This window comes from Cupressus sempervirens, chromosome 1 (assembly GCF_028749045.1).
Source record: "Cupressus sempervirens isolate cs-2001-9-10 chromosome 1, ASM2874904v1, whole genome shotgun sequence".
Classification (NCBI taxonomy): domain Eukaryota; kingdom Viridiplantae; phylum Streptophyta; class Pinopsida; order Cupressales; family Cupressaceae; genus Cupressus; species Cupressus sempervirens.
Window position 1 is genome coordinate 867,450,935 of NC_143118.1, and position 12,808 is coordinate 867,463,742.

Below are 12,808 nucleotides of genomic sequence, written 5' to 3' on the forward strand. Positions count from 1 at the left end.
ATACTTAAGTTGCAAGGTAGAATACTAATATTATTGGTAAGTGTAATGTGTTATTGATGTGGTCCTATAATAATTAATTGAGAAGGTGTAATAGCTGCCTCAAAGAATTATTTTATGGATTCAATATAAAGGAAGGATATTTTCCTTTATCATGTATATCAAAGAGAAGTGATTATAAGAAGAAAAAAGAGTGGAAAGAGTAGACTAGAGTGAAAGTGAAGGAAACTTCATTGCCAAGGTTGTATTGAGTGATCCAAAGTTGGATACTGCAATCTGAGGTTTGTGACCTAGTCTACAAGGTTTGATAGTGATTGGTCTAGTTGACAGGATAGAGGAAAGAGAAACTTAGCAGTAAACTACTATTTGGGTAGTGAGCTCTTCTTGTAATTGAAATTGCATGTTTGGGAAGTGGGCTCTTTTTGTATAGATTATACTACAACTCTTAACAGGGTTGGCACAACATCTAATAGGGTTAGCACAACTCCTAATAGGGTTGGAATGTCCTAACATGGACTCATATGTACTAAATGTTGTAATAGACTCCTAACAAGGTCCATCCTCTAACAATGAATATTTATATTAGTACATCATCTTATGGGCATCATTCCCACCTTGGTTTTCCCTTTGAGCAAGGGTTTCCCTAGTCAATATATCCTGTGTAATTGTCTATGTACATCTTTTTATGGTTTTTTTTTACTTTGGTTGAATGTATAATCTATTTTTGAAGGTTGATAAATTTTTTGTTTGCTAGATAACTAATTCAAAGCTTATCTTGGTGGACTGTTATTTCTAACTATTGGTATCAGCACATCAGGTCCTTGAAGATAAAGTTTAACAACTTTGGCAGATCCATGTTGAGCACGTTTAGGAAAGATAGTCCTAAATCTAATAGAAGAAATTTTGACACCAGAATGGTGGAAATTCCTTGTGAGTTATTAGATTTGTTTAAAAAATAGAGCATTTATTTTTTAGATCCAAAATCCTTCTGTTGTATATAAAAGAACAAAATCACAAGCAAAGATAGATCTAGATCCAAAGAAGACATAAAGATAAAGGAAGGTATTGATCTACTTATATATATATATATATATATATATATATATATATATATATATATATATATATATATATATATATATATATATATATATATATATATATATATATATATATATATATATATATATATATATATATATATATATATATATATATATATATATATATATATATATATATATATATATATATATATATATATATATATATATATATAGAGAGAGAGAGAGAGAGAGAGAGAGAGAGAGAGAGAGAGAGAGAGAGAGAGAGAGAGAGAGAGAGAGCCTAAAGGTATGAAATTTTTTGTTTGTTGGACATGTAATGAATTTGGTCATTTTTTGAATAGTTGTCCTAAGAGGGTAGAAAAGCTAGAAAGAGTTTACTTCTGATAAAGTTGAAGAATTTAGAGCAAGTATGGAAAGATCCTTGAAAGACTATGATAATCATTTTAGATTGGTTAATGAGGAGCAAGTAATAGGGGAAATATTTTTGGAGGCTATTATGGGAAGTGAAAATGTGAGAGTTGATGAGAAAATAAGGATATAAGAAAGAATAATTGATTACAATTCAGATGATAATGTTGTTACTAAACCAAGGAATGATGAAGTATTCCTTGAGACTAACAATGATTTGTAGAATGAAGGGGAGCAAAGGTAGGAAAAAATATCAGAACCTTCAATAGAGCCAAGATTTGAGATAGAAACTCCTACTTCAAGGAAGAATATGACAAAGAATCATCCACCCAAGTAGGTTATTGGAAGTAGAGATAAATGTGTGATGAAAAGAAGTGGAATCAATGAAGAACTATGTTTGATAGCTCAAGTTGAACCTAAGAATGCAAATGAAGCATGTAAAGATGATCATTGGAAGCAAGCTATGAAAGAGGAATTGGATCAGGTAGTAAAGAATGAGACATGGGAATTGGTCCCTGGACTAGCAGACAAGAATGTGATAGGAACTAAATGGGTATTCAAAAACAAGATGAATGAAAAAGTGAAGTTGTAAGGAAAAAAGCAAGATTGGTATGTAAAGCTTACTCATAGCAAGAAGGAATAGACTATGATAAGACCTATGCTCCTATGGCAAGAATAGAAGTAGTAAGGTTATTCTTGGCCTATATAGCACATAAGAAATTCAAAGTGTTTCAGATGGATGTTAAGTCAACATTGTTGAATGGAGAACTTAAAGAAGAGGTGTACATAGAGTAGCCTAAAGGTTTTTCTTTGATAGATGACAAGAGCATAGTAAACAAACTAATTAAAAAATTGTATGGCTTGAAGCAAGCACCCAAAACCTGGGATGTAAGGTTGGACAAAAATTTGACAAAGATTGGATATAGAAAAGGTATGGAAAATTGTGATCTCTATTGGAAAGAAATTGATGATGGATTAATGATTTTGGAAACATTTGTTCATGATATCATATTTCGAGGAAATGATGATGAAAGTGAAAAGTTTTCCAAAGAAATGAAGAAGGAAATTGAAATGAGTATGATAGGAGAAATGAAATATCTTCTAGGATTATAAATTGTACAAGATAAAGAAGGAATCTTAATTTCTAAGACTAAGTATTTGAAGGATTTACTGAAAAGGTTTCATTTGGAAACATGTAAATCTATTAGAACACCTATGGTAATTGGACACAAGTTATCTATGATGGATGAGACATCTACTATTAAGAAAAAGAAGTATAGATCTATTATTGGAAGATTGTAATATCTAACTCACACAAGGCTAGATATAGAAAATTTAGTTGGAATTGTGGCAAGATTCCAAGATGATCCTAGAGAAGCACATTATACAACAATCAAAAGCATATTTTGATACCTAAAAGGAACAACAAAGTTTGGATATGAAAGATCTAATGATTTCACTCTAAGTGCTTATACTAATGTTGATTGGGTAGGTAGTATGGATGAAAAAAGAGCACTAGTGGTAGAGCCTTCTTTCTTGGAGGAAGATTGGTTTCTTGGCTAAGTAAGAAGTGGGATTGTACCTCACAAAGTATAGTGGAAGAAAAATATTTTGTAGTAGAAAATGATTGTAATCAAGTTGTTTGGATGGAGCATATGTTGTAGAATATAAGGATAAAAATTAGTGAACCTATTGTCATACATTGTGACAACACAAGCATAATAAATGTCTAAGAGTCTAGTGTTGCATTCTAAGACTGAGCAGATTTTTATCAACTATCACATGTTGAGAGAGAAAGTTGTAGAAAAAAAAATTAGATTGGAGTATGTGAACACTAAAGAGTAGATTGTAGATATTTTCACTAAGCCTCTTCCCAAAGAGACTTTTGAGTATTTGTGAGGTATGATAGGGGTTAGCCCCTTCCTACATTACAGCAGATGATGCAAGAGTCCATCAATCCAATGTAATAGAGCACTATTTTTGTCTAGAGTGAATGTCGATGCTTCCTATATGGGGGAGTATCTGTGATGGACAGAGTCATCTAGGACTCTTGTTGGATGTTGATTTGAATAGTGTCTTTGGACACTTGAGCTAGTAAGAGTTAGTTGTTGCAAATTTTGATGGTTACTGATTCATTTGACATTGATGTCAATGGGGGTGAAGTTTAACATGAAAAAATGTTGGAATTTACAATTGGAAAGATTTACTTCTGAGTGGTGGGGGGGGGGGGGGGTGTGAATCAAAAGTAACTAACTTTAACCTTTAATACTTTTAACTGAGATTAACCATATACATCTACCATATCAAATTAACATAAAAGTAAAGACATGCATGTAAATAGATAACACAAGATTTTGATCACCCAGAAACCCTCCAAAATAAGAAGGTAAAACTGGGGTGGGGATGGCAACCACAAATTATCACTACAACAAAATGTAACTGATTAAGGTCACAAAGTTTGACCACTTCCAATGGTCTCCCCTATGAAAGGCCTACCCTATTAAAGGTTTTACACCCTATTAGAAGTGACCTACTTAAAATACTTACAAACACTCACTTCGAATGTTACCTTGTTAAAGGTTTACAACATAGCTATTAAACCAACCTATCATCATAGGATTTTCATTCCTAATATAATGGCTAGAAGATATTAGAATGAGTTGACCTGATGACTAAAAATCTTTAATTTCTAATTCCAAATCCTTGTTCTACTCAATCTCATTTGATCATTCCTAATCTAATAACTCTCTACTCTTATTGCCGATACTCTGTTTTGAACAACTTGATTCTATAGTGCTACTCTTCCTCTAAGTCTTTACACCCCTTTGAACTTCGTTATAATTCTCCCATATATCTCTCTTACACACATGAATTATGGGGTATTGACCTCCTTATAAAGGCTTTAAAGACTTAGGGTTAGGTATAAATCTATGATCAATATTCAACCTTCTTTTCCAGCTCAAATCTTTACACTTCTCCTATTATTTGCATACTTTGTCCATTTTTTGGATTGGCTACATGCTGATTATATAGGAAATGTAAAATATTTGATCTTATCTTTTAGATCCTTCAAGATTCATCTTAAGTTGACTCAAAAAATGTTTTACATCTTAGTTTGTGAATGCACAAACTCATATGTTGATTCTATGTTACTCAACACTTACAGATTGTTGATGCTCGACACATATAGGATATTTCTCTTGCTCAGCTCCTATAGTAACAATATCTTGCTAAACATCTATACTTTTCTAGTCACCTATAGTGACTCAGCACCTATAGTGACTCTACACTTGAAACTTGCTTGGCACCTAAAGTTTACTCGGGACCTGTTGAATCTTTGACTCAGCACATACTATAGCTTGGCATCTATATCATACTTGATATCAACTTAGAAATTGGTTAAGTGTGTTGACACTCAATTTTCAAAACCAATCTGAGACCAACAATCTCCCCCTTTGACATGAGTGTCAAAAACACTTAACTAAACATTATGAATCTGATCTCTACGAGTATAATACACATCTTGTTTGACACATGTACAAAACTTCAAAAAACTTGTTCAAAATCTTAGAAGACTAAGTACCTCAAAAACTTGTAACTCTACCTAAGCTGATGTGCCATTTCTATATCCAAAATTTCTTATGTTGGATTTGTCTCATGCTAATGTTTCTAATGCTCTTTATCTCTACCTTGTCATGTCTACTCTATTGTTTTTGCACTATTTTTGCTCCCCCTTTCACACATCTTCCTTGTAGAGTTTGTATCCTTTTGGCTTTATTTCCTTATCCCTCCACAAAATTCAAAATTTGATTATCTCCCCCTTTGGGTAACTCTCCCCCTTTGGGTTTCTATTATTATCTCCCCTTATCTTATTCTCCATCTCAAAATGTATTTCTCCCCCTTTTTGACATTTATGTCAAAAGGTCCTATGAATGAATTGAATATTTAGCCAAAAAAGTTTTATTTAACTCCATGATAATATTTAGGGAAGCATCCTAATTGTCTAAGGCAATCTCTAGTGCTTTGAGATGGATGGTTGTCTTTGTTGCAAGGTGTACTAGGCCTTCTAATATAGAAAGATTAGGATCTTTCTTCAAAACATTTTCTGCATAGGTGGAGTGATTGCAGACTATATCTGTATCAACTTGGCCTTGATGTTAGCCTCTTCTACTGTGAGTACATCTAGTTCCTTTTGGTGTGAAGCATTGTGGAAAAATGCTTCTCACTTTGAGCAAGATCCTTTGGTAGCTATGTGCTTGATACCTTAAGGTTCTTCTCCAAGCTCAATATCCTCTAGCTAGTCTCTTGTATGAAGTATGAGGAATCACACACTTTAGAGTACAATAAGAATATATTCATAAGTACCGCTTTCACTTTCTCTACCTTCTTAGCCAGTTCCACCTATGATAGTGCTATCTCACTAGATATTTTCTCATTTACCTTCATTTGAAATTTCTCCTTTGTTTGCTCCTTAGCAATTACTATGACTATAGTGTCAACCTTAGCAAATGTGTCTTGTGTTGTTTTCTCTTGTGGTTGACTTCTTGTAGCTATTGGAGTTTGTGAAGATGGTTCTTTTGTATTCACCTTCTCCTTGGTTATCTTAGCTACTACCTTTTGTAGTTCTTCTACATTCACCAGAATTGGATTTGTGCACAATTGTTCTTGTGGAGTAGTCTAGTGAAGGATCTTATTAAGATCCTTTGCAGTTAATGGGTTGAATTTGAGATCCTCTATAGTTAATGGGTTGATGTTTTGACTAGAAGTATTAGGAACATCCTTCACAATTATAGTTTCTACAGATGTAGGTGGTTCATGTGGAGGACTAGATGGTGGCAATTGTGTGTCTTGGATACTTTGTTCCTGTTGTTGCTTCTTAGCTATTGCCTCATCACCTTTGTTTGTTTCTTTCTCCACTATTACCTCTTCCTTTTATTTTCCTCCTTCTTCCTCCTTTTCATTTTCTTATTCCTCGTCATCATTATTTCTTCCCTCAAAGGAGTCTTCTTGTCCTTCCTTGGCTGTACTCAACCCATAAATCAATTTCTACATTTGTGTGGACTTCTTCATAACATCCTCAATTGTGTTTTTATAGAATGTTGAAGGGTCTATATTTGGGTGCAAATTTTCTCCCATGTTTCTTGATAGCCTTGTTTATTTGACCTTTAGTGAGGTTAGGCATTACACAAGCCAATGTTGACTCTCTTATTTCTTTCTCCATGTTTAGACAATAATGCCATTTATTTTCTACAATGGAGTATAGCTCCTTAGGCATAGTGTTTCCTAGTTCAAGTGGAGTAGTCTTGAACTTAGCCATCATAGTGTAGATTGATTCTTCCACTATGTTATGTTCCTCTCTACTTAGCTTATTAAAATCAATATCTTTTAGCCTTGTCAAATCTACATTATCCGTAATATTGCTCATTATCAGATTTTATCCTCTCCTCATCTAATTCTGGGGGTGTCACATATTTTCTTCTCTTTTTCTCTACTAGCCCTCCTTGTTCTATGGCTTTCTTCTTCTCTTTTTCTTTTTCCACCTTTGTTGTTTCCCTTGTAATGATCTTCCTTTGTGCTTTCCTCTTTTTGGGCATTGCCTTAGGTGCTTCATGCTCAGTACCTTCTTCTTCTTTAACATCCTCACCCATGCCTTGGGTTAATACCAATGGCCCTTACCCCTATTCATCTTCATCATCATATGCTTCTTTATCTTCTTCTACCTCCTCTACCTCTATTGTGCCTTCTCCAAATTTTGCCTTGATCTTTTTCACCAATTTATTCCTTTTCTTTAATGTGGAAGTAGCTTTCAATTTCATATCTACCTTTAATCTCACCACATCATATGTGCCAAAATGTGGTGCACTCTTATCCACTTCCTCTGGTAGCAATGTTGTTATGGCTACAAATGCCTCATTAATGTTTATTTCATATCCAAGAGGTCTAAGTCATCTTACTCTTGGTATGGTTTCTTGAATGTAATTATAATCAATATCTACAAGGAAAAAAACATCATTTACATGTTGCTCAATTAATGAAATATGTATCTTCAGTCTTTGTTTCATGGATTTCTTGAAATCTTCAAACTAACTTATCATAACTATTTCAAAATTTATACCCATTTGTTTAATATATTCATTCACCTAGGCTACAATAGACCTATTAGTTTTCTAGCTAACATTTCCAAAAGATGGAAATTCATTCTATAGATAGAAAAATATACAAATCAAAATTGCACCAAATTTACATTAGGCTCCCTTATTTCTCCTTATAGCTCCTAAGTTCTCATTGATTTGTTGTAGTAATAATTCTGCTAGGTCATAGGTGTGATCCTTTTTAACTAATTTGTAGCCAACACCTATTGCAATGCATGGTACACTGTTGAGTCTACTGGATTGATAAAACTTGTGGAAAATGATTCTAAGAGAAAAATCAACAAGAGGATCTTGAATGGTATCTATGGTCATTCCTCTCTTGTTCCATTTGGCTCCTATATTCTTTTCAATAGCTTCCTTAGAGTCTCTCCTTAGGGTTTTGGGCTGATCTAGGGTTGGATACCCTGTTACCCTGTGAACAATCCTCTTTAATATCTTTATTGGGCCATCTTCTAACCATAAAATTCCATCATGAATCCTACTTAGGATAATTCTGATGCATTCAATTTTGAAAATAGTAGGGAATTCTAGGGCATGGGTTAAACCCTTCCTCTCAACACTTTGGAACTCTTCCTTCAAGACTCTATTTTTACACAACCTATGATAAGCTTCTCTAATCTCCATATCTCCTATAACATCTATCTTGTAGTTATAACATCTCCTAACATCTTGCACCATTACTACATTAGGAGGAATTATGGATAGATCTCTAGCTAGGTCATTTTTATAGGCAACTTTAGGCATAGGCCAAAAATTAGGTTGCTTGACTTTATTTGACACTAATTGGACTTCAAACGACTCTTTCTCTTGAGGTTTCCTAGAATTGGAGGCCATTTCTTCTATCTGGGGCTTAAACATGAAAAAAATTGAAACTGTGTAACTTAGCACTAGTGTAAATACCTTGAATTTGATGAAAATGTGCTGAATCTACATGAAAATCTGCTAAAAACCTTAAAATTCTGCCTGGAAATCATTTTTCTCTCTTCTTAATCTTTAAAATTTGTTCATGATGGTGAAAAATGATTCAAAATGTTAACATATACCCTATTTTCATAGCATTTAATGCTTAGTGCATTTTTAGCTATCCACTTAGCTTCTTAATCTTTCCTACATTACTCAGCTTCCATTTTCTTTCCAACACTTAGCATACACTAGAGTCTCACTTACTTAGCTTCAACTAAAATTCCCTTTTGCATGGCTTCCATTACTAACTCAGTTGCAACTAATCACTTGGCTTCTACTGACTTTGGAAAACAACTTGGCAACACTTGTAATAACTTTGAAAAATTTAACTTTGCATCTCTACTCATGCTAATCTCTCCTTTACAGTACTTACTTGTCTTGGAACTGATGTATGATAAAGCTTTGTATATCAATCCCACTTACCTTCATTTTCCTAGTTGGATGAAGTGTGACCACTTGACCTTTTGGGTGAAGTGATCTCTTCATTGTATGTGTTGCTTTCATCTTTCTTTTTCCATGTTTTATTCAACTCTCCTCAGATATGTTCAACATTTACCTTTCATTTTCCTTTGTTGAACTCTGAGTTGGGTGCCTTTGACCTTGTTGGGCAATTTTTGTTGATATGACTAGTCTTTATACAATTGAAGCATGTAGTTTGACTCAACCATCTACTATAGTTTCTACTGAAATGCGTTCTTATGCAATTTTTCAGGGATGTGTCTATATTCTTGACAATAGTGACTACTATACCTGGTGTTGTAGTTCCAATTGTAGTGATGTCCATGATTATTTCCCCTTACTAGTTGATTAGTTGTCCACATAGATTTTGATCTACACTCAAAAGCTCTATGTCCATACATTTTGCAATTGTAGTAGTGACCTTCAAATCTTGGTGTTCTAATGGTTTTTTTCCTCCAATCATGTGCTTGATGTCCTTGCTTGTTGCACTTATGACTATCATGAGATTCCATCTGTCATGTGCTTGAGTCACTTGATGTTTCCTGATGTCCTTGTTTTTTGCACTTATGTCATGCTTATGGGCATTCTTACTCCTACACACATTAAAGGTATGTCCTTTTTTACCACAAGAATGACAAGTAGGTTTAGTGTTCTTACCTTTGTCACTTCTTTCTTCTATAGTCTTGGATGATTCTCCTTTTTCAGTGCTAGTGTATCCTAGTCCTGGAGGATCATTATTGACTCTTGGTTATTTCAGTAGCTATTCAAAGTACTTGATGGCCCCATTAGGTTTGTTGAAACTCTCTGCAATCTCCTTCTTTCTCTTCAATTCATTTTGCAATTGTTCATTTTGCATTTTTAGTGTGGAGATCTCAATATCTTTGACATTTAGTTCATGATGTGCATTCATCATCTAACTTCAGGTGTCTAGCTACATATTGGAAATTCTTGCAAGCTCAATTGACTTTTCTTCCAACCTATTAGAAAAGTTTTTTTTGTCCTCTTCTAGCATAGCCTTATCTTCAACCGCTCTTTTCCTCTATTTAGCCACTTCACAAAGCATTGTGGCTTGTGATTCTTGTTCAAGCTTGAGAGTTCTAGTAACCTCTTCTACTTTTGTTCTATTTTTCTGCATCAAGTCTACTATTGTTGCATCAAACTCTTCGAAATCTCCATTTGCAAACACTTTTGAGGTGTCAATTTCCATGTACTGTGTATCATTCTCAACTATGGAAATCTCTCTTCTTCTCTTTAAGGATTTTCTCAATTCTTCCCTAGCTTCTTCCAAATTGTCTAGAATGAGTTGTATATCAATCACCTAGTTTTCTATGATCTTCTTAAGTTTGTAGACTTCCATTTCCAAATAATTTCTCCAAGCTATAAAGCTTCTCCTTGTGAGAACTTAGCTTTGATACCAATTGTTGGAATTTACAAGTGGGAAGATTTACTTCTGAGAGCCGCGGAGGGGGGGGGGGAGGGGGGGGTGGTGGTGGTAATCAGAAGTAACTAACTTTAACCTTTAAAACTTATAATTGAGATTAACCATATAAATCTACCATATCAAATTAACATAAAAGTAAAGACATGCATGAAAATAGATTAAACAAGATTTTGATCACCCAAAAACCCCCCAAAATGAGAAGGTAAAACTGGGGTGGGGATGACACCCACAAATTATCATTGCAATAATATGTAACTAATTAAGGTTACAAATTTTGACCACTTCCAATAGTCTACCTTGAGAAAGGCCTACCATGTTAAGGGCTTTACACTGTGTTAAAAGTGACCTAGTTAAAGGATTTACAAACACTCACTCAGAATGTTAGCCTATTCAAATATTTATCACCATGTTAAGGGATTACAACATGGTTGTTAAACCAACCTATCATTATAGGATTTTCATTCCTAATACAATTGCTAGAAGGTATTAGAATGAGTTGACCTGATGACTTACAATCTTTAATTGTTGATTCTAGATCCTTGTTCTACTCAATTTGATCTAATCCTTCTTGACCTGATAACTCTCTGCTCATATCATTATTACTTTGTTCTGAAAAACTTGATTCTATGGTGTTGCTTTTCCTCTAAGTCTTTACACCCCTCTGAACATTGCTAGAATTCTCCCATATATCTTCCTTTTGACAGATGAATTATGGGTTATCAACCTCCTTATAAAGGCTTCGAAGACTTAGGATTAGGTATGAATCTACGATCAATATTCATCCTTCTTTTCCTGCTCAAATATTTGCACTTTTCCTATTGGTTGCATGCTTTCTCCATTTTTCTAATTGGTTGGATGTTGATTATATAGGGAATGTAAAATATTTGATCTTATCTTTTAGATCCTTTGAGATTCATCTTAAGTTGGCTCAAAAAATAATTTACATCTAAATTTGTGAAGGCACAAACTCATATGTTGATTCTATGTTACTCAGCACTTACCGATTGTTGATGCTTGACACATATAGGATTTTTGTCTTGCTCAACTTTGACAGTAACTCTATCTCACTCGACATCTATACTTTGTTTGGAACCTATAGTGACTCATCACCTATAGTGATTTGACACCTATAGTGACTTGGCACTTGAAACTAGCTTAGCACCTGAAGTTTTCTCGGCACCTATTGAATCTCTAGATCGGTACATATTTTAGCTCAACATCTATATCATACTTGCCATCAACTTAGAAATTGGTTAAGTGTGTTGACACTCAATTTTCAAAACCAATCTAAGACCAACAAAAAAAAGCAAGAACAAGTACAACAGTTCAAGAGAAGTTTAGCATAAAATGTTTTTGGGAGAAGTACAACATTGAAAAATAGAAAGCACATTGAGGTATATCAATCGGGGAGAATGGTTAATGAAGAGGATTTGAAAAGAATTATCAATCTTTTGTAGTTGATATTCTTGGAACTAGATGTTTTTCATCTATGTTGTCATCAATGCCAAAGGGGGAGATTGTTAGAAGCATGAATTCTAATGATATTCCTATGGGAGAGTATTGTATATATGTTATCATGGTGATATGTTACATTCATGACTGTATTTGTCATTGATGTCAACATAGCATTTTTTTGTGGTATTTGATAGAAAAATTGTGGAAAGATAAAGCTGGTATGGATAGATCGTTCAATAGTTTCAGTAGTGAGGTTAAAGGAAGATACTACTAAGTTTCTAGTATATGTAGCTAAGCTTAAAATTACAAGATATTAAGTCTAGAAGAAGTTATGCAAGTTTCAGTGAAAATTGTATTAACATAGCATTTACATAGGCGTGTTCTGGTAAACTTGTTAAATCACTTAGAAAGGGTCTTATTCTGAGAATTCAAAGTTAGAGATGTGAAGAAGACATGTTGATACTACACGTACAAAAAGATATTTAAGTTGCAAGGTGGAAGACTAATGTTATCGCTAAGTGTAACGTGTTCTTAATGTGTCCCTATAATAATTAATTGAGAAGGTGTAATAGCTGACCCAAGGAATTGTTTTATGGATTTGATATAAAGGAAGGACATTTTCATTTATCACATATATCAAAGAGAAGTGATTATAAGTAGCACAAAGACTGGAATGTGAACTTGAGTAGAGTAGAGTAGAAGTGAAGAAAACTTCATTGTTGAGGTTTTATTGAGTGATCTGAAGTTGGATACATGAATTTGAGATTTGTGACCTATTTTACAAGGTTTGAAAATGATTGGTCTGATTGAAAGGAGAGAGGAAAGAGAAACTTAATAGTAAATTACTTGTTTGGATGGTGAGCTCT